Source organism: Xenopus laevis, chromosome 9_10L (genome assembly GCF_017654675.1).
Source record: "Xenopus laevis strain J_2021 chromosome 9_10L, Xenopus_laevis_v10.1, whole genome shotgun sequence".
Lineage (NCBI taxonomy): Eukaryota > Metazoa > Chordata > Amphibia > Anura > Pipidae > Xenopus > Xenopus laevis.
The window spans coordinates 10,308,203-10,331,582 of record NC_054387.1 but is presented as its reverse complement, the minus strand read 5'-3'; the positions used below and the strand labels follow the sequence as shown (position 1 = coordinate 10,331,582).

General features: G+C 41.0%; 1 pseudogene; it reads right to left on the bottom strand.

Annotated features, from left to right (window-relative positions):
• Window positions 1–292: 292 nt before the first annotated feature.
• Window positions 293–12,347, bottom strand: LOC108701774 (annotated as a pseudogene).
• Window positions 12,348–23,380: the final 11,033 nt, after the last annotated feature.

The following is a 23,380-nucleotide window of genomic DNA, read 5'->3' as shown; positions in this document are numbered from 1 at the left end:
CAGTAAAAAACACAGCAGTGTTCTACCTTCCCACATAACAGAAAAAAATAATATATATATATATATATATATATATATATATATATATATATATATATATATATATATAATATATACAAAATAAAGGGGTAGTTAACCTTTAAATAAGCTTTTACACTATAATGTAGACCACGACATTATGAAACAGTTTGCAATCGGTCCTCAATGGCTTTGTTTTTTTATTCAGCGGCTCTCCAGGCTGAAATTTCAGCAGCTGTCTGGTTGCTACGGTCCGATTTACCCTAGCAACCAGGCAGTCGTTTGAAGGAGAGAATGGAAGATGAATAGAAATGTGGCTGGATAGAAAGATAAGGAATAAAAAGTGACAACAAAACAATAGTCTTTTGGCAGCTGGGGGTCAGTAAACCATATTTGAAAGCTGGAAAGAAGCAGAATTATTGAAAAGCTATAAAATTGAAGACCAATGGAAAAGAAGTAAAAAAACGCTAAAGCCACATGACACACCATGATAAATGAGGGGATTATTGCCATTGTTCCCATAGCAGATCCTACAGCTTATCATGTAAACATTAGTCTATAGGCGACTTGTATTAAACATTGCCCAGATCTTTCCATGCCGAGACACCAGCACAATGTTCTGGAGCAACTCCCCGACGTCTGTTTATTTTGTATAAATAAAATCCTGGAGAAGCTCCTGCTCATCATCCTCTGACCCTGAAGGCCCCTGGCGGAACCTCTTCATACCACTTGTGGGTCAAGCTCTTCATCTGTTTGCGCCCGTGATGAAGGTCCTACAGGAGAAGAAGGAGGTGTAACCATGGTTATAAATACGAAACTAACTGTATATACTATAAGTGGAGTCAGAGTACTTACCTCCGGGGTCAGCCTGCGAGTAAAGAAAGGGTTGAGATACTTTGCATCCAGCCACATGAACCCTTTGAGGTTGTGATGTCTGATGTACTGAGCCTCGTACTCCTCTTCTGTCAGCTCTGACAAATGCTCAGATTCAATGGTGTTTCCCTAAAATCATTAAAATACACATAAATGAGTCAATACATTAATTAACAGACATACGACTGTGACAAAATTATTGAAAGTATATGCCCAGTGTGTGTACATTTATAACTCAGCCTGCAGCCTTGTGCCTTTATATGGTCACAGAACAACCCCTCAGTGACTTCTAATATCCTTATCATTTACAGTAGGGGGTACATTATCCCTTATAATACATGAGTGATACTCAGAGTTCCCTGTATAACTCAGCCTGCAGCCTTGTGCCTTTATATGGTCACAGAACAACCCCTCAGTGACTTCTAATATCCTTATCATTTACAGTAGGGGGTACATTATCCCTTATAATACATGAGTGATACTCAGAGTTCCTGTATAACTCAGCCTGCAGCCTTGTGCCTTTATATGGTCACAGAACCCCTCAGTGACTTCTAATATCCTTATCATTTACAGTAGGGGGTACATTATCCCTTATAATACATGAGTGATACTCAGAGTTCCCTGTATACCTCAGCCTGCAGCCTTGTGCCTTTATATGGTCACAGAACAACCCCTCAGTGGCTTCTAATATCCTTATCATTTACAGTAGGGGGTACATTATCCCTTATAATACATGAGTGATACTCAGAGTTCCCTGTATAACCCAGCCTGCAGCCTTGTGACTTTATATGGTCTCAGAACCCCTGAGTCACTTCTAATATCCTTATCATTTACAGTAGGGGGTACATTATCCCTTATAATACATGAGTGATACTCAGAGTTCCCTGTATAACTCAGCCTGCAGCCTTGTGCCTTTATATGGTCACAGAACAACCCCTCAGTGGCTTCTAATATCCTTATCATTTACAGTAGGGGGTACATTATCCCTTATAATACATGAGTAATACTCAGAGTTCCCTGTATAACTCAGCCTGCAGCCTTGTGCCTTTATATGGTCACAGAACAACCCCTCAGTGACTTCTAATAGCCTTATCATTTACAGCAGGGGGTCCATTATTCCTTACTTAGAGGTGTTTGTTGCTGTCCAGCCCCAGAGGGACCTGCTATTACATAACACAGTCATTATCCTTTATGTTCCTTCCTCTTCCCTTTCCTTGCAGGATGCTCCCTGTCCTTGCCTGACCAAACATAAGAGAATGTAAATCGTCTCCCTGGGGGGGAAGCAGCTTTCTTCCATCACCTCAGTCCTGTCCCTGTTACTGATTGTGCTTTCTAGGAACCTCACCCCAAAAAACTTGCCATTCTCCTGCCCCCACTGACCAATGAAAGCTCACTAAAGTGATTATAGGCACAATGATTTCGGATTCGGTTCGGTATTCGGCCTTTTTCAGCAGGATTCGGATTAGGCCCAATCCTTCTGCCCGGCTGAACCGAATCCTAATTTGCATATGCAAATTAAGGGGTGGAATGGAAATCATATGACTTTTTGTCACAAAACAAGGAAGTACAAAAAATTCCCACCCTAATTTGAATATGAAAATTCGGATTCGGACGAATTTTTCGCCAAGGATTCAACCGAATCCAAAATAGTGTAGTCCCTACAATGATTATGCCCCACAGAGCTTACAATCTAAGAACTTTTGCCTAATGGTGGTGATTCATATGCTGAGGCAGCACAAGTCAGATCATGAATCAATGGCAGAACTCATGCCGTAGGACAGGAATAACCAGCACAAGTCATTTGGTTGCAGCAGGGAAAAAGAATAGAGAATATGACAGTAACATAGTAAAGAAATCTATATGACGGATCCATTTTTAGAATTAACAGCAAAATGCTTCTCCATCACCCCCGCTGGACATTCTTACCCGCTGTGACCTTTTCCATCAAGTGTTATTTTGATTAGCAGAATGGGGAGAGAGTGTGTTCATAAAGAGCTGCTCCTGCACCGGCTGCAATGGAAATATTTACTTAGCCCTGACAAACCTCCTTCAGCGGCAGATTTGTTTAGAGAACAAAGACCTTGCCATGCCAGCGCTGGAGAACTTTGCCGAGCACTAATCACAGATGTCGGATAGAGAGAGGTCTCTGCTGCTTTTCATCGATTTGCCCTACAGCAGCGCAGTTCAACGTTGCCATTTAGAGAAGTACTTTAGCCTGGTACGTGAGGTGGGGGAGACTTAAATGCAGCCAGTAGTGTGGAGGGAAGACGTTATCGCTTTCATAGAGGAGCAGATAAAAAAAAAAGGCATATCATAGACTGATGAATTTATCTAACAAGCTGTTCAGGCTCACTTTCTGTGGGTATTTTATATAACATTCATTCTGTTGCTGTGAAAGAATCAGTGCCTTCCCCAGTGAGGAATAAGCTAAATAATGGAAGTTTTGGAGTCACTACAGAAAGGTTAATTGTTTTTTAGTAGACTTATAGGTCTAACAAGCTGTTCAGGCTCACTTTCTGATCAGTATTTTATATAACATTCATTCTGTTGCTGAGAAAAAATCAGTGAGACACGATTCCACTGTTGTGCGACCCCTTCCCCAGTGAGGAACAAGCTAAATAATGGAAGTTTTGGAGTCACTACGGAAAGGTTAATTGTTGATCCAGCTCCAAGTGAAGGCTCAGGACGTATGGAATGGCTCCTCGCAAGCCTGATGGTTAGAAAAAGGAACGACTATAATAGGGACAATATAATGCTAAATTCCTCTTCAGTTTCAGCAAAAAACTATTTAAAGTCTATCTAACAAGCTGCCCATGCTCCCTTTCCCCTGTGACATCACAGGGAACTAAATGATGATTTGTTGAATCAACCAACAGCACCCACAATTTAAAGAGGTCGTTCACCTTTAAATTACCTTTTAATAGAATGTAGAGAGTGATATTCTGAGACAATTTGCAATTGGTTTTCATTTTGTATTATTTGTGTTTTTTTTATAGTTATTTAGCTTTTTATTCAGCAGCTCTCCAGTTTTCTGGTTGCTAGGGTCCAAATTACTCCAGCAACCATGCACTGATTTGAATAAGATACTGAGATTATGAATAGGAGAGGCCTGAATAGAAAGACAATTAATAAAAAGGAGCAATAGCAATGCATTTGTATCCTTACAGATCATTTATTTGTCAGATGGGGTCCCTCCATGTAAAAGCTGGAAAGAGTCAGAAGACGGTAATTAATCTAAAAGTTATAGCAAAAAATGAAGACCAATAGAAGCACTTCTCAGAATAAGCCATTCCATGACATACTAAAACTTGGGGGCAGATTTATCAAGGGTCGAATTTCAATTTTGAAAAAACTTCAATATTCGAATTCAAAAAGACCAACCGAATAGGGTCGAATAGGTCAGTTTTCGATCAAATCAGTCCATATTCGGCTGAATTCGAATTGTTCAAATCGAAGGAATAGCGCATCTGATCGAATTAGAAGTTTTTCCCCAAAAAGTCCACCAATTGGTTTCAAATAGGTTCTAGGAGGTCCCCCATAGGCTAAAACAGCAATTCTGCAGGTTTTAGATGGCGAATGGTCGGAGTCGAATTTTTAAAGAGACTGTACATGATAAATTTCAATATTCAAATTTTCTTTCAATTCAAATCAAATTTGGACTATTCCCTAGTCGAAGTACACAAAAATAACTCGAAATTCAATTTTTTTTTCAATTTGAATATTTCACCGCGACCTTTGATAAATCTGCCACTTAATGTTAAGGTGAACCACCCCTTTGAAGTAGACATATAGGAAAAATGAAAAAAAAAAAACTAATTTTGTAGGCAATTATTAGTAATATATGGTGTTGCTTTTACATGGTGCTAAAAATTAATATTATCTTGAAAAATCGCCTCTTTATTGGAGCTCCCTATGGATGTTCTCTAGTCCCTGTCTGTGTTTCAAATGTGGCGTGTCTGAACGGTCCCTGCCAGAAGCACAGTAGGATAGGGGCAGCCAATCACAGCCCTGCAGTCACACAAGCACAGGCTTCAGTTCCCTATCAGGTCCTGCAAGCTGCTGATTGGTTCCTGTCCTACAGTGCAGTGAGCTGAGAGCCTGGGAATTCAGGGAGCAGGAAGTGGAAGAGATTATTAGGGTTTTTGCAGAAATATTCAATAAATCAGCCCGAAACACTACTTTTTAAAGCGCAATTCTTCTATATCTTAATGAGTATAATGAACTGGTACATTCTTATTTTTTTTCACAAAACATCTCCTTTAATATGATCGATTTAAAAAGGATCCCTTACCACTGAACCACGATAGACATCATTTTAGGGGTGATCTTATGGTCCCGGAAGAAGTTGAGCAGGTAGGACAGAGGGAATATGTTGACTGCTCTTCCCAGTAGGACCAGCAGCTGTCAGAAGCAAAACGGGTATTTAGCAAGTGACCATTTTATAACAGTATCAGACGCAGTTTAAAGTAGAAGGAAAGCTACAGAAGCAGTTTATTGTCAATAGATTAGCCACAATATTGCAAGCTATAAGACTATATTTATTCTGTAGAATGCTTTACCATACCTGAGTAAACAGCTCTAGAATCTCTCTGTTTTTTTAGGATAGCAGCTGCCATATTAGCTTGGTGTGACATCACTTCCTGCCTGAGTCTCTCCCTGCTCACTCATAGCTCTGGGCTCAGATTACAGCAGGGAGGGGAGGAGGGAGAGAGGAGCAAACTGAACATGCTCAAGCCCAAGCCCTGGAGGTTTAAGCTGAAAACAGGAAGTCGGATACAGAAGCCCATGAGTACACAATAGAAGGAAAGAAATGTGATGTTTCTTTTGACAGAGGACACAGAGCAGCATTACTTTGAGGGTTTACTGGTGTATTTATATAGACTTTTCTGATAAAGCTTACTTAATTTTAGCCTTTCCTTCTCCTTTAAAGGTAAACAATTATTTTTATAGCAATTCTATTCTGTATAAATGGCAGGGAATCCATTGTTTCTACGTAGCTAAATATTTTTATTGATGGAAGTTAATAGGAGCAGCCATACTGCTTGACTGATGCGCTAAAACAAAACAATGGGCAAGAAAATAATGTGCTGGCTTAGCATTACCAAGCAGTAATTTAATAATACAGCAAGGCACACTGACAATGGCCACACATGACTCAGCCACGTTTCATGTGTCACTGGCAGTTCTCACTAAGAGAAACTTCCCTAAGGCACATAGATATCATGCCACAGGACAAAAGTACCTGCAGGTCCCTACAATAAGCTGAACTTTATCTCAAGCCGGAAAGTTACTCGCTGTGACATCAGCTTTGATATTGGCCTGATTAAAGCAGAGGGTTGGGCGTATAAAAGACAAGATATGGATTAACAACAGTGCAGTAAAACAATAAACTCAGAAGAAATGCGTTGGATACTAGTGGAAAGTTTATAAAGGGATATAGAATGAGGCTTCAGTACAGATCAAAGGGCAATATTGTGTATATATTTACATAGTACAGTATGAGGGTATAACTTATTAACCACTAAAATAGCAACAGGTCTGTGCTTCCTAAATTAGCCTCAGTATGTGGCATCTAAGTATGTTGGTATTTCCAACATATCGCAAAGTCGCCCGAAGTTGCTTCTGGATATCTCCCCATCGGTCACTGCCCTAAAGGAATGCAGGCAGCGCAAAGAGAGTGTTGTTGATAGATAATGGGGATTACAGGTCTGAGGTTACAAGATTAACATTCACTGCGCAGGATACGAATAATGAAACTGCTTCCAAACTGACCCTTAGCCAATATGTTAAAGGAACAGTAACATCAAAAAACTGAACGTGTAGCAAAGTAATTAAAATATAATGTAATGTTGCTCTGCACTGGTACAGCTGGTATGCTTGCTTAAGAAACTCTACTATAGTTCATATAAACAAGCTGCTGTGTAGCCATGGGGGCAGCCATTCAAGCACAGGATACACAGTAGATAACAGATAAGTACTACTATAGTTTATATAAATAAGCTGCTGTGTAGCCATGGGGGCAGCCATTCAAGCACAGGATACACAGTAGATAACAGATAAGTACTACTATAGTTTATATAAATAAGCTGCTGTGTAGCCATGGGGGCAGCCATTCAAGCACAGGATACACAGTAGATAACAGATAAGTACTACTATAGTTTATATAAACAAGCTGCTGTGTAGCCATGGGGCAGCCATTCAGGCACAGGATACACAGTAGATAACAGATAAGAACTACTATAGTTTATATAAACAAGCTGCTGTGCAGCCATGGGGGCAGCCATTCAAGCACAGGATACACAGTAGATAACAGATAAGTACTACTATAGTTTATATAAACAAGCTGCTGTGTAGCCATGGGGCAGCCATTCAAGCACAGGATACACAGTAGATAACAGATAAGTACTACTATAGTTTATATAAACAAGCTGCTGTGTAGCCATGGGGGCAGCCATTCAAGCACAGGATACACAGTAGATAACAGATAAGTACTACTATAGTTTATATAAACAAGCTGCTGTGTAGCCATGGGGGCAGCCATTCAAGCACAGGATACACAGTAGATAACAGATATGGTACTTATTTGGGCTGAAATTACAAACTGGAGAGCTGCTGAATAAAAAGCTAAATAACTCAAAAACCACAAATAATAAAAAATGAGAACCAATTACAAATTATTCTCTACATTATGCTAAAAGTTAATTTAAAGGTGAACAACCCCTTTACTTGCGGTGCCTTGCACAATTACTACGGTATCTACAAAGCGAAGCGGTGCCCCCTGTGTGTGATCTGCTGTAAATCTGCAGAGAAAGCTCCATGACATTCTGAAGTGGCACAGATTTCCCTGCACACATCAGGAATACAGAGCAAAGCTAAAGCTGCAATATCCATTTCGGGCAGATGAAGAGCAATGAGAACCATGGGATTTGCTATATGTTCTCCTTTTGCATTTACTGTGGCCTATAATGGGTTTAAGTGGGTTATTTTATTGGCTGTGGAAAATGGAAGCTTTTTATTGGAAATTAACTGTTGGGTCACAGCCAATGAGTTAATAAAATATCTTAAAGTCGACATACGAAGCTTGATCCCTGTCCAGTTGGTACGGCTCTCTGTGAGGCTTACTGTAAATACTTGTGGGACAAATACAATTTGCCTTCCTCAGGACCTCTGTCAATATACAGGCTTCCTGAATACAAACCTTACTAGTTAGGGACAATATCCCAGCTGAGGCAATGGCAGCTCAAACACATGCAAAAATATACATATAGAATTTAGGTTAGCTCTGTGCCCAAATATAGCCCCAAGGGCCTACAGTTCACTTGCAGTGTACTTAGTACATGGGAATACCTATGCTGCCATAGTTTTATGGGATCTCTCTGTACAGGCTATGAGCAAACTTAGGGGCTGTTCCTGCTGAATTGTGTTTAGTACAGGGAATACCTATGCTGCCATAGTTTTATGGGATCTCTCTGTACCAGCCATGAGCAAACTTAGGGGCTGTTCCTGCTGAATTGTGCTTAGTACAGGGGAATACCTATGCTGCCATAGTTTTATGGTATCTCTCTGTACAGACTATGAGCAAACTTAGGGGCTGTTCCTGCTGAATTGTGCTTAGTACAGGGGAATACCTATGCTGCCATAGTTTTATGGGATCTCTCTGTACAGACTATGAGCAAACTTAGGGGGCTGTTCCTGCTGAATTGTGCTTAGTACAGGGGAATACTTATGCTGCCATAGTTTTATGGAATCTCTCTGTACAGACTATGAGCAAACTTAGGGGACTGTTCCTGCTGAATTGTGCTTAGTACAGGGGAATACCTATGCTGCCATAGTTTTATGGTATATCTCTGTACAGACTATGAGCAAATTTAAGGGACTGTTCATGCTGAATTGTGCTTAGTACAGGAGGATACCTATGCTGCCATAGTTTTATGGTATCTCTCCGTACAGACTATGAGCAAACTTAGGGGGCTGTTCCTGCTGAATTGTGCTTAGTACAGGGGAATACCTATGCTGCCATAGTTTTATGGGATCTCTCTGTACAGACTATGAACAAACTTAGGGGGCTGTTCCTGCTGAATTGTGCTTAGTACAGGGGAATACCTATGCTGCCATAGTTTTATGGGATCTCCCTGTACAGACTATGAGCAAACTTAGGGGACTGTTTCTACTGAATTGTGCTTAGTACAGGGGAATACCTATGCTGCCATAGTTTTATGGGATCTCTCTGTACAGACTATGAGCAACTTAGGGACTGTTCCTGCTGAATTGTGCTTAGTACAGGGGAATACCTATGCTGCCATAGTTTTATGGTATCTCTCTGTACAGACTATGAGCAAACTTAGGGACTGTTCCTGCTGAATTGTGCTTAGTACAGGGAGCATTTACCATGCCTTGATTTACCATGAGACAGACATATGAGAGACATTTTTAATACAATAACATGAGGCCATTACTTACAATGCACCAGATGACAAATGATATTTCGAACTTGTGTGGGAAACTGAAAATTGACAGTCCGAGAAAAGCGAAAACACAGGTTTCTGGAACAGAATAAGGAGAAAGCAAAAACATAATACTTATGGAAACGGTAACAAAAGTTACAGGTGTCAATGCGCAGATCAACTTCACACATTGGCACCTTTACAGGCAACCCTGTTCGCTTTTAGAAACTACTTAAGGATAGCTCCAGCTATAAAGCCATGGACTCTCCTTGGTGTATCTGGAGTCCGACCTACTATGTTTCAAGGTACACTTAACACAAGGCATATTTCCCCTTTAATTCCAATAAAGCAGACATTTAGGAAGCACCCCCTCACCCCGGTTGAGTACTAGTGAGGCTAATAAACCCACCAGCTCACCCAGCCAATGACAGCCTCTCTGCTCCATCTCTGCACATATAAGAAAGGAAACTCATAACTGTAACCAGTAAACTGTGTGCGGAGGCAAATTATTGGCTCGCAGTTCTTAGCATTGATTAACAAGACGTCTCCTTTTGCTATTCTAGCAGCAAACTGCTTTTGGTTGCTATGGGTTAAGCTTCGATTCATTGTTGGTAAATAACATTCTTTCCCTGTTGTACAGTGACATGTAAAAAGGCAGGATATAGATGCAGTTGTAACAATATTTGCGAGGCAATAAATGCAGGTTGTTAATGTTTGGCTGCCATATGAACTGACAGAACAACAAAGAACCCATATACACAGAATATGCACAGCGTGTTGGTGGTTGTAGGTGGTTAACAAGTACAAAGCGTTATCCACCAAATAATATAAAGGACATAATGTACCCCCTACTGCCAATGATAAGGATATTAGAAGTCACTGAGGGGTTCTGTGACCATATAAAGGCACAAGGCTGCAGGCTGAGTGATACAGGGAACTCTGAGTATCACTCATGTATTATAAGGGATAATGTACCCCCTACTGCCAATGATAAGGATATTAGAAGTCACTGAGTGGTTCTGTGACCATATAAAGACACAAGGCTGCAGGCTGAGTTATACAGGGAACTCTGAGTATCACTCATGTATTATAAGAGATAATGTACCCCCTACTGTAAATGATAAGGATATTAGAAGTCACTGAGGGATTCTGTGACCATATAAAGACACAAGGCTGCAGGCTGAGTTATACAGGGAACCCTGAGTATCACATATGTATTATAAGGGATAATGTACCCCCTACTGTAAATGATAAGGATATTAGAAGTCACTGAGGGGTTGTTCTGTGACCATATAAAGGCACAAGGCTGCAGGCTGAGTTATACAGGGAACTCTGAGTATCACTCATGTATTATAAGGGATAATGTACCCCCTACTGTAAATGATAAGGATATAAGAAGCCACTGAGGGGTTGTTCCGTGACCATATAAAGACACAAGGCTGCAGGCTGAGTTATATAGGGAACTCTGAGTATCACTCATGTATTATAAGGGATAATGTACCCCCTACTGTAAATGATAAGGATATTAGAAGTCACTGAGGGGTTGTTCTGTGACCATATAAAGGCACAAGGCAGCAGGTTGAGTTATACAAGGAACTCTAAGTACCACTTATGATTGTAAGGGATAGTGTACCCCCCTAGTGGAAATGATAAGGATATCAGAAGTCGCCATATAAAGGTACAATGCTGAAGACTGAGTACTTTTATACAGGTCATGAGACAATAAAATGATTTCTATTATCCTTATAGTTTACAACAACAGGGTACAGTATCTTCACATCACTAAGCACAGTTTATAAGGATATATGCAATTGTGAACTATATATTAATTAGTACCTTACCGCACAAGAAGGCCACTGTCCGCAGATTTTGTTGAATGAGTATCTGTGTGACCGGAGACAGGTTGTGATGTGTGTAATGGGACATCACAATCCCAGAGAACAGGATCGCCATGATACCCGCAGAAACAGCACAAGCCGTGTACATGATTAGCTGTTCCCCAGGCACAAACCCTATAACCGACAATATTCACAGATTCATCATATGAAGGGACAGACTGACAGTTTTGCAGTTGCCTGCACATGTGCCATTGGTTGGGTACAGAATGGTCTATCCCTGTTAGTGTTCTACTGATCTAATTAGCCCTAAGGAAAACAATATGGCAGCCATTTACTTTATTTAATGCAAAAAATGTTTGACGGTTGTGGGTGCGACCGCTCCTTAGAAATCCACCCCTTAACGTCTTCAAGATGTACTTCCTATTTACTCTGTAGGTTTCTGGATTGAGAATGAAGAATTAAACAAAATGAAGATACAATAAGGACATTGGCTACAAATAGGGTTTCTCACTTTTGGAAAAAAAATTCTGTCCTTCCTGTACATTTAGATTTTTTTCCCTATTAATAACATTGGGGTCAAGCATCATTTTTACTGGTTAGGCCAGTAAAATACCAGCCAACCCCAGCTACGAACGGGCAGTAATTCTCTGTCCATAAATACTCCACCTGCACCTTTGTAGCTCAGATCATAGTCAGGCTTCACTTCAAGCTATAAATAATTCAAATTACCTTTCTGTTAACATGCCAAGTCATGGCCAAGCTATGAATAACCTCCTTCCCTGTATCTCCCTCTGCTCCTCGCTCAGCTGTGGGTTCCTGAGACTCTGACACAGATTAGATGGAGGTGTATATGGAATATTTCACATGCAGATTGGCTATAGCATTGGGGGTGGAAGACAATGTAGGGGGGTTCAGCCTGAAGGCCAGTTAGGGAGAATTAGGGAGACTAATGTAGGCTCTCCTGAGAGTTGGGCACATTTATATTTACTGCCCTAGGCAGGAACTAAATAACTATCTTCCTATATCTGTACTCAGTTTGTGAGCTAAGGGGAAGCCTAGCCTAATCTTGGACCCTCAAGAAAGGCTTGAACGGAAAAGGTTTGACAAACAGAAGTTTTGTTTGGTTTCCCCTCCATGTTAGAGGAAAGACTGGGCTTGAACCTTGTAAAAGGGGTTGTTCACCTTTATTATTAAGCCTTAAAGGGGTTGTTCACCTTTAAATGAACATTTAGTATGATCTTCTAGAGAGTGATCTTCTGAGACAATTTGCAATTGGTTTTCATTTTTTATTAGTTGTGGTTTCTGAGTTATTTCGCTTTTTATTCAGCAGCTCCACCGTTTGCAATTTCAGCCGTCTGGTTGCCAAATAACCCTAGCAACCATGCATGGATATGAATAAGAGACTGGAATATAAATAGGAGAGGCCTGAATAAAAAAAGAGGAGTAATACAAAGTAGCCTTAATAATACATTGGTAGCCTTACAGAGCATTTGGTTTTTAGATGGGGTCAATGACCCCCATTTGAAAGCTGAAAAGAATCAGAAGGAGGCATTTAATTCAAAAACTATAAAAAAAAAAAATGAAGACCAATTGAAAAGTTGCTTAGAATTGGCCATTCTAAAGCATACTAAGGGGCACATTTACTTAGCTCGAGTGAATGAATAGAAGAAAAAATACTTTTGAATTTCGAACTTTTTTTGGCTATTTCGACCATCGAATTGGCTATTTCGACCTTCGACTATGAATCGAACGATTCGAACTAAAAATCGTTCGACCATTCGATAGTCGAAGTACTGTCTCTTTAAAAAAAACTTCGACCCCCTACTTCGTCCCCATAGGCTTTCTAACCAATTTCTGATTGAAGGAAAATTGTTAAATCGATGGATTAAAATCCTTTTAAAATCCATTGAATCAACTTTGACAGTCGAATGTTGAGGGTTAATTTACCCTTGATATTCGACCCTAAGTAAATGTGCCGAATAGAATTTCAGGTTTTCCTATTCTTAATTTGTTTTTATTAAAAAGCTCTAAAAAAACAAAATCAAGATTCATAAGGTGTAAAAACCACCAATACAAAAATTTGCTGGGTAAAAGCGGTCGAGGTCCTATAGAAGTCAATGGAATCTACGCTGATCCCTACTAGGCCGTTTCAAATCAATTGGTTTTTGCATTTTTTTTCCCCGCTAGGAATTTTTTTTTTAGAGGTTTCTGAGGTATTCTGATTTTTTAGCGTGTTATTTTCGGTCATACTTTTTTACAATTCAATAACATTCATAGTTTGAGTTTGTAAGTTTAGTCGTGGTTTCAAAAGCCTCTATAAACCACTAAAATCCGACCTTTGATAAAGAGGCCTCCACCTCTATTTTTCTACGCTGCTGAAATGGAGCAAAATTCATTTACATACCAGATGCCCTTTAATTACTAGCGAACGACCGTGGATCATTTGCTCAGTTCTTATAATAACTGCCGGTGATTAGCCAAGCAAAGGCAGCTTGATTTTCTTTTCTTATGACTTGGGTACGATACAAAAGCCTTGCAGACGTCAAATCTTTTAAAATGGACCTGTCACCCAGAAATAAAATGCTGTGTATTAAAAGTCCTTTTCAAAGTAAACATGAAATCCTCAACTCATTTTAACATTCTCAGCTGTCAATCAAATATTGCCTGCCCTTACTCCAGGCCTTAAGGTGGTTATAGACGAAAAGATCCGCTCGTTTGGCATCATCGCCAAACGAGCTGATCTTTCCCTGATATGCCACTAACGGGCATGGCTATAGGCTTTATCGGGGGTAATCTGAACGTTCGGCCCCTATGGCCGATCTCCGCCGGACGAAAAATGTCGGGACTCTCCACACACAGTCCGAAAATCGTACGAATCCTTGACTCGTACGATAGGATCTTTGCGTCTATGGCCACCTTCAGGCATAGAGGCGGGGCAGACAATTACTTTCACTTTCAATTCAGCATTTCTTAGATGCCATTAGTCTCCCCACATTCCCCCACTTCCCTTAACCATTTAATTGTGTAGCCAGGGCACAGGGATGGACATCAGGTCCCCCATTCTGGTGCACAAACAAGATTCTGAGATGATACAAGTCTTGCCTTAATAACAGTGTCCACAAAATGCCGGCTTGCTATAATTATGAGTTCCCAGACTGATGGAAATAAGATACAAATAATTTATACAGTGTAATTAAAGTTCATTTGGCTTGACTAACATGATAAAATAGGATTTAGACAAATTTTTTTGACGGCTCCCCTTTAAAAGCCATTAATGACTGCCTATCTGTGATAAAGTCATGCCCTGAACCCTATACACGCTGACAAGACTTACACAGATGTAATTTGTAACTTAAGTGCACTTATCTCTTGACTTCACTTGCCGAAGATCACAGCTCCGAAGGCCAAGTGTAAAATATTAAATATTACAGAGCTTCGTGGCCGCGTTCCAACACATACCTAAAGTCTTGTTACATGCGTTTATTCAGTGTAAGACTTTTTCACACACGGATTAAGTTTTCTAAAAGAAAGTCACAGTGACAAAACCTGATCAAATATCACATATTGCTTCCAACATAGCAGCGCGAGTATCAACTAAAGTATCGGCCTAAATGGCAGCTACAAGCACTTCCCTTTACTGTACTTCTGCAATTCCCCTGTTACAAGAAGTTATTCACAGTGGTTTGTCCTGTTTGAGTTTGAGCATCTCCTTTGGATCTTATATTATAAGAAGGTTACGGATACAACATATGGTTAAAAGCACATGGACTCTGCTCCCCCACACTCACTGGAGCTAAAACCATTCAATGGGACAATGTGATGATCAAGTCTAGGCATGGTGGATGCCAGAAGAACACCACTTGCTTGAAGACATAAATAGTATAGGGCAGTTTTTCTTGGTTCCAGTGAATGCAACTCCTAAGGCTACCGTGTATAATGACATTCTTGACAATGCAATTCTTCCTTCTTTGTAGTTTGGGGAAGACCCTTTCCCATGCACAAAGCCAGGTCCCTACAGCATGGAGTTCCTGAGATGAGAAGAACCTGACTTTCCAAAGCACTGACCTCAACCCAAACGTGAGGGATTTACTGGAACCCTGACTGTGACGCCGGCCTAATCTCCAAAATCACTGCCCAACCTCAGTAATGCTCTTATGGAAGAATAGAAGCAACTCCCAACAACAACATTCCAACATCTAGTGGGAACCTTCCCAGAAGAGTAAGGACTGTTGAGAAAACAAAGGGAGGGGCCAAGTTACATACTCATACCCATGGTTTTGGGAATAAGATGTTGGACACTCAGTTGCAGGCAATCTGTGGGTTCTGGCAAATGCAAGAGGGGCTGCTATAAGGTGCCAGAGACAGTCAGTATTTAGTGGGCTGGTGGGGGCTGTTTGGGCCTCTATGTGGGCTGATTGGGCCTTTGTGTACCTGAAATGCCAGGGCCTATTGTAATTCTCAGTCCGGACCTGCTCAGGTGTGCAGATACTTTTACCATGGACTGCATAGGAATACATAGCTGTATCAGCACTTCTGAGATAGGTTAAGATTTAGACAGGCAACTTATCGACTGCCTTGAATATTCTTAGAACCATCTGAACTTTATTAAACCCCTGGCCACCAGTAAATTATGTTAATACTATATAGGCCCCTGGCCACCTATGTTTTTTTTAAAAAAATATTCTATGGAGCCACCAATGTTTCTTTTTAACTTGTAAGGAGGGGCCATGGCCACTAATTTTTTTTAAAAAAATCTTTTTACCCTGGCCACCAATGTTTTGTTTTTTTAACTTATAAGGAGGCCCTGACAACCAATTGCTTTTTAGAACTTGTGTGTGGGGGGATGGGTTTACCATTTTTAGCGCTGAGATGGGCGGGATCTGAGATGGGCGGGGACTAGGGGGCCCAGGAAATATTGTACGGGGCCCCATAATTTCTGATGGCAGCCCTGCTCTTCATAACTTCACCAACTGCCCCACATAATCCATAAAATGCACTGCAATGTACAAACATCCCTACGCCAATAAATAAGGATATTGGAAATCACCCTGGAGTTCCATAAACTACATAAAGAAACGAGGCACGCAGCCTTTATTGTTCTATCGTAACGGAAATCCTCATCGACTTCCCTTGTATAAACCCACAGGCGATACCCTCTCTCTGGTGTGGCAGCAGCTGTCATCTACTCTTAAAACAGTGCAGACAGAAGGGGACATAAAAGGAGAACTAAAGTCTAAAAATGAATATGACTAGAAATTCTGTGTGCTCATGTACCAGCCCAGAATGTTCAGTAGTCCCATGAAAGGCGTTTATAGCCTCCACAGCAGCAGTTAGGCCATCTTTGTGTGTCAGTGGCACTGCACATGCTCAGTGCGCTCTGGGCTGCTGCTGCTGCGGAGGAGCCAAACTTAGGGATCGTAGGAAATCGTAGGGGTGAAATTTATATTGTATATATATATACAGTGTAAGGGTAAGGTACAGCAGCCCAGAGCATGTGCTGTGAATAAGCAGAAAAAAAAAAGATGGGGCCTGCTAGGACCTAGGAGCAGTCATTTTTGAATTATTGGCCTTCTTCAGACTCTTTCTAGCTTTCAAATAGGGGTCACTGACCCCAGCTAAAAACAAATGCTCTCTAAGACTACACATGTATTGTTGTTATTGCTACTTTCTATTACCCATCTTTCTATTCAGTCCCTCTTCTATATTCCAGTCTCTTATTGAAATCAATGCATGGTTGCTAGGGTAATTTGGACCCTAGCAACCAGAGGGATAAACTTGCAAACTGGAGAGCTGCTGAATAAAAAGCTAACTAACTCAAAAACCACTAATAATAAAAAATGAAAACTAGTTGGAAACTGTCTTAGAAAATTACTCTCTACGTCATACTAAAAGTTAGTTGATAATATGTTTATTCTGACTGTGCTAGTCTTCCTTTTAAAGGTTGATAAATACTAAGCTTTCTAAGTAGCACCATTAAACTAGTGAACTGGGAATAAGAAGCCATCAGCCATCACAAGACCCCCAGCCTGATGATGAGAGTCTCATGGAGCTAGCAGAGATGGATAGAATATCTCCTATTGGTTATAAAGGCTCTTCAGTTCTCGGAGGGTAATTTAAGTAGAATGAGATTAAAACCCCCAGACAAGCGATGTGCACTTTTCCATCAGCAGACACACAATAAAGCCATTCCCTGCGGTTGGGAGGGGTTGGAAAGTGACTGAATGGGAACATTGTTGTTGCATGAGAATATTACTGTGTGAGCCATTCACCCAAAATAAAAAAAAAAAGGATATTAATGCGGAAATCAGTCCGGTCAGTGTTCCGAGGGCTGCTGAACCGAAAAACATCTTGAGAAAATATGCCAAGGCCTGCAGGAAAGTCTGCCAGTTGCTCACGTCAGCCATTTTGCCTCTGGTGAGACCTTCCGCTGTGCTGCAGATAGAAAGGAATAGAGGTTTTTACCCATAAATACTCAAAAGCTCTATCTTTATACTGTCTAAGGGAATCAATATGGCACCTCCTTCCCATATGTATAAATACAAATATACAGAGAAGGAATGTTCTGGGCACACAATAAGCTATACCCTCATACTGTACTGTATAAGGGAAACAATATGGCACCTCCTTCCCATATGTATAAATACAAATATACAGAGAAGGAATGTTCTGGGCACACAATAAGCTATACCCTCATACTGTACTGTCTAAGGGAAACAATATGGCACCTCCTTCCCATATGTATAAATACAAATATACAGAGAAGGAATGTTCTGGGCACACAATAAGCTATACCCTCATACTGTACTGTCTAAGGGAAACAATATGGCACCTCCTTCCCATATGTATAAATACAAATATACAGAGAAGGAATGTTCTGGGCACACAATAAGCTATACCCTCATATTGTACTGTCTAAGGGAAACAATATGGCATCTCCTTCCCATATGTATAAATACAAATATACAGAGAAGGAATGTTCTGGGCACACAATAAGCTATACCCTCATACTGTACTGTCTAAGGGAAACAATATGGCACCTCCTTCCCATATGTATAAATACAAATATACAGAGAAGGAATGTTCTGGGCACACAATAAGCTATACCCTCATACTGTACTGTCTAAGGGAAACAATATGGCACCTCCTTCCCATATGTATAAATACAAATATACAGAGAAGGAATGTTCTGGGCACACAATAAGCTATACCCTCATACTGTACTAGCTAAGGATAGATTATCTAAAGCTCATATATTTGGCCTTGGCACACGGAGTAAATAACAAACCTTCAAATGAGACAAAATGTCTCCCTCTCACAGAACGAGTTTATAAAAAACGAAATTATGCTAATTTCCCAAATGAAAATAACTCCGGTCCCTTGATGTCACCATTTTGTGTTTCTATAAAGGGCACCATCAGATCTCTCTGTAGCAAAGCCATAATTAATTCCTTGTGTAACTGTCAAATCCTCTGGGGGTGGCTGACACTGGCTGGTTAATAACAAGAGCGAAAACTGCTGATGCGAAATGAGAAATATCCAGAGCTGATGGGCCCTGTGCAGTTTGCGATGGGGCCCAGAGAATATAACCAGAAAAGATATATTTGATATTTTTGAAAGATCCAATTGTTGGTCCTAAGGCATCAAACCAATTTGGCTCCGTATGTGGGGGCCAAATGGGCTCCAGACCTACCAAATGGGCGGATCTGGCTGTATATGGCCTCCTTTAGCATGGGATTAGTTGTTACCTCTGTTAAGGGTCGGGCACACAGGCAGATTCAGGGATATTAGTCGCCAGGCGACAAATCTCCTCTTCTTTGGGGCGACTAATCTCCCCGATCTGTCTCCCGCCGGCTAAAATGAAAATCACCCAAGGGCAGGCACTCGATTCATTTTCCGAAGTCACCCGAAGTTTCCTTGTGAGGCAATTATGGGCGACTTCGGAAAACAAAGTGCTCTGAGTGCCTGCCCCCAGGTGATTTTCATTTTAGCCGGTGGAAGGCAGATCGGGAAGATTAGTCGCCCCGAAGAAGCGGAGAAGAATTCAAAGTCAGAATTCTCTCTTCTGTCCCACACTATGACAGAATTTTCTGTTATACAGATAGCTAGAATCTCAGCCATAAAGCAGGACAGGACTGCTGCTTACAATGGGGATCAGATAGGATCTGTGCAGCCACTGGGACAGAATGCTCTGTTATACAGATAGCTAGAATCTCAGCTGCCATAAAGCAGGACAGGACTGCTGCTTACAATGGGGATCAGATAGGATCTGTGCAGCCACTGGGACAGAATGCTCTGTTATACAGATAGCTAGAATCTCAGCTGCCATAAAGCAGGGCAGGACTGCTGCTTACAATGGGGATCAGATAGGATCTGTGCAGCCACTGGGACAGAATGCTCTGTTATACAGATAGCTGGAATCTCAGCCATAAAGCAGGACAGGACTGCTGCTTACAATGGGGATCAGATAGGATCTGTGCAGCCACTGGGACAGAATGCTCTGTTATACAGATAGCTAGAATCTCAGCCATAAAGCAGGGCAGGACTGCTGCTTACAAAGGGGATACCCTTTTCTCCATTTATTTTTCTATTTGATCATGTCTTGCCATGATAGTATAAATGGGTTTGGTGCACACAGGATACTGACTGCCCCTGGGCTGGGGGAATGAGTTTTATTTGCAGTGCAGGCTTTAGTAGAAGTAAAATAAGGACAGGTAAATAATAGCTGAAGTTATCAGTAAGATTGAGTGTTTGCAGCTCAACTTCCTGCTGTTCCGGAACAACTGCTTGTACGATGCTTTATGTTTCTCAGCAGCCGCTGTTAGTTCTATATTCAGCATCGCTCCTGGGAGCTGAACTGTGACAAGCCTGGAGGCACTAATCTCTGCCTTTCCTTGTACTGATCAATTCACTAGCTCAGCTCTGTGTTGCCAAAGGCGTCCGGGCTCTGCTGAAATCTTACATAATTATAGCAGTGATGAACCTGCCGTGGGTCTGGCTGAAAAGAGAGGGTTCTCTTTTAATTTCCCCTTTATCTAACCTTCCCGCTGATCTTTAGAGGAAACAGCTTGTGCTTTTAATATGATCTATTCATCCCCCTAATTTCTTAATCATTGGACCCAGATACCCCCAATATGCAACATATAATTAATGGATACATCATCCTAGGTGATGCAGCAAGATATGGCGATCCCATAGGCAGAGAATACAGAAGGTTAAGCCTTCTAAAAGAGACCAACTGCCATATACAAGTATATCGTTTCCCATGAGAAGCCATTCCTAAACAAAAATGCCTCCCTCCTACCTTGTTACCCAAGTGTTAAAGTCTACTCTTCTGTACAAAGCAAAATTCTGCAGGGAGAGTATATATAGTATATATATAGTAGGTGTTGCTGGACTACACCTCCCAACACACTTTTACAAAGGGAACACTGACAGTATAATGGGATCTCTCTGTACAGGCTATGATCAAACTTAGGGGACTGTTCCTGCTGAATTGTGCTTAGTACAGGGAATACCTATGCTGCCATAGTTTTATGGGATCTCTCTGTACAGACTATGAGCAAACTTAGGGACTGTTTCTGCTGAATTGTGCTTAGTACAGGGAATACCTATGCTGCCATAGTTTTATGGGATCTATCTGTACAGACTATGAGCAAACTTAGGGGGCTGTTCCTGCTGAATTGTGCTTAGTACAGGGGAATACCTATGCTGCCATAGTTTTATGGGATCTCTCTGTACAAGCTATGAGCAAACTTAGGAGGCTGTTCCTGCTGAATTGTGCTTAGTACAGGGAATACCTATGCTGCCATAGTTGTATGGGATCTCTCTGTACAAGCTATGAGCAAACTTAGGGGACTGTACCTGCTGAATTGTGCTTAGTACAGGGAATACCTATGCTGCCATAGTTTTATGGGATCTCTCTGTACAAGCTATGAGCAAACTTAGGGGACTGTTCCTGCTGAATTGTGCTTAGTACAGGGGAATACCTATGCTGCCATAGTTTTATGGGATCTCTCTGTACAGAGTATGAGCAAACTTTAGGGTCTGTTCCTGCTGAATTGTGCTTAGTACAGGGAATACCTATGCTGCCATAGTTTTATGGGATCTCTCTGTACAGACTATGAGCAAACTTAGGGGGCTGTTCCTGCTGAATTGTGCTTAGTACAGGGAATACCTATGCTGCCATAGTTTTATGGGATCTCTCTGTACAGACTATGAGCAAACTTAGGGGGCTGTTCCTGCTGAATTGTGCTTAGTACAGAGGAATACCTATGCTGCCATAGTTTTATGGGATCTCTCTGTACAGACTATGAGCAAACTTAGGGGACTGTTCCTGCTGAATTGTGCTTAGTACAGGGGAATACCTATGCTGCCATAGTTTTATGGGATCTCTCTGTACAGAGTATGAGCAAACTTTAGGGTCTGTTCCTGCTGAATTGTGCTTAGTACAGGGAATACCTATGCTGCCATAGTTTTATGGGATCTCTCTGTACAGACTATGAGCAAACTTAGGGGCTGTTCCTGCTGAATTGTGCTTAGTACAGAGGAATACCTATGCTGCCATAGTTTTATGGTATCTCTCTGTACAGACTATGAGCAAACTTAGGGGACTGTTCCTGCTGAATTGTGCTTAGTACAGGGAATACCTATGCTGCCATAGTTTTATGGGATCTCTCTGTACAGACTATGAGCAAACTTAGGGGCTGTTCCTGCTGAATTGTGCTTAGTACAGGGGAATACCTATGCTGCCATAGTTTTAAAGGATGATACATATACAGACATTTTATTTATCTTTCTGTACAGGTTATGTGCAAACTTAGGGAGTGGTTTCTGCTTAATACAGAGGAATACTGGCAAAGGTCTATGGTATTCAGGGCCCCTTTAGGACACTGGCAAACCTAATAAAATCATGGGGAATAATTCAGCGATCCCTGCCATGCCATACAATCAAGTTCACCAGAGACAGCGGCAGCTTAAATAAAACTGAAACTGTTGGTTAACAGCCTTGAAGAGAGGAATTGAGCTGGAACTCCTGTTTCACAGCCATTCTATTGCCAGAGAATTCTGGGACATAAAATGACAGGGATTCTTGAAAAGTAACAGCTAGAGAGCTCACATACAGGCCAGAGTGAGTGCAATATGCTACTTTTACATAAAAGGGTAAATTATAGTGTGGAATCTATACCAATGTTGGACACTGCATCATTGAGAATGGTTTCTCCAAACACCAACATGTTCAGTACAGGATCCACATTAAGGGCATTCAATATGGCAATGGTGGCTACAGGGTCCACAGCGGATATTAAAGAGCCAAACGCAAAGCTAGAAAAAAAAAACATATCAAAAAATCAATTAGTGCCATACTTACCTCTTAAATACTCAATATACAATTACCTCCCCTTTCACACTCTGATTATTTTTGTTTTACGGTAGATATGTGTCACAGACATTTAAATATTATCAAAGTGGGATGGTTTTGTTTGCTCTGCTTCTTCTAATCCCTTTTATTTCTCCCACTGTCTTTAGGTAATGGAACAGTAACACAAAGAAATTAATGGGTTTTAAAAGAATGACAATATAATGTAGAGTTGCACTGGTACAACTGGTGTGTTGTAACCATGGGGCAGCCATGCAAGCACAGGAAACACAGTAGATGGCTGCCCCATGGCTACACAGCAGCTTGTTTATATAAACTATAGTAGTACTTATCTGTTATCTACTGTGTATCCTGTGCTTGAATGGCTGCCCCCATCGCTACACAGCAGCTTGTTTATATAAACTATAGTAGTACTTATCTGTTATCTACTGTCTATCCTGTGCTTGAATGGCTGCCCCCATGGCTACACAGCAGCTTGTATATAAACAATAGTAGTACTTATCTGTTATCTACTGTGTATCCTGTGCTTGAATGGCTGCCGCCATGGCTACACAGCAGCTTGTTTATATAAACTATAGTAGTACTTATCTGTTATCTACTGCGTATCCTGTGCTTGAATGGCTGCCCCCATGGCTACACAGCAGCTTGTATACAAACTATAGTAGTACTTATCTGTTATCTACTGTGTATCCTGTGCTTGAATGGCTGCCCCCATGGCTACACAGCAGCTTGGTTTATATAAACTATAGTAGTACTTCTCTGTTATCTACTGTGTATCCTGTGCTTGAATGGCTGCCCCCATGGCTACACAGCAGCTTGTTTATATAAGC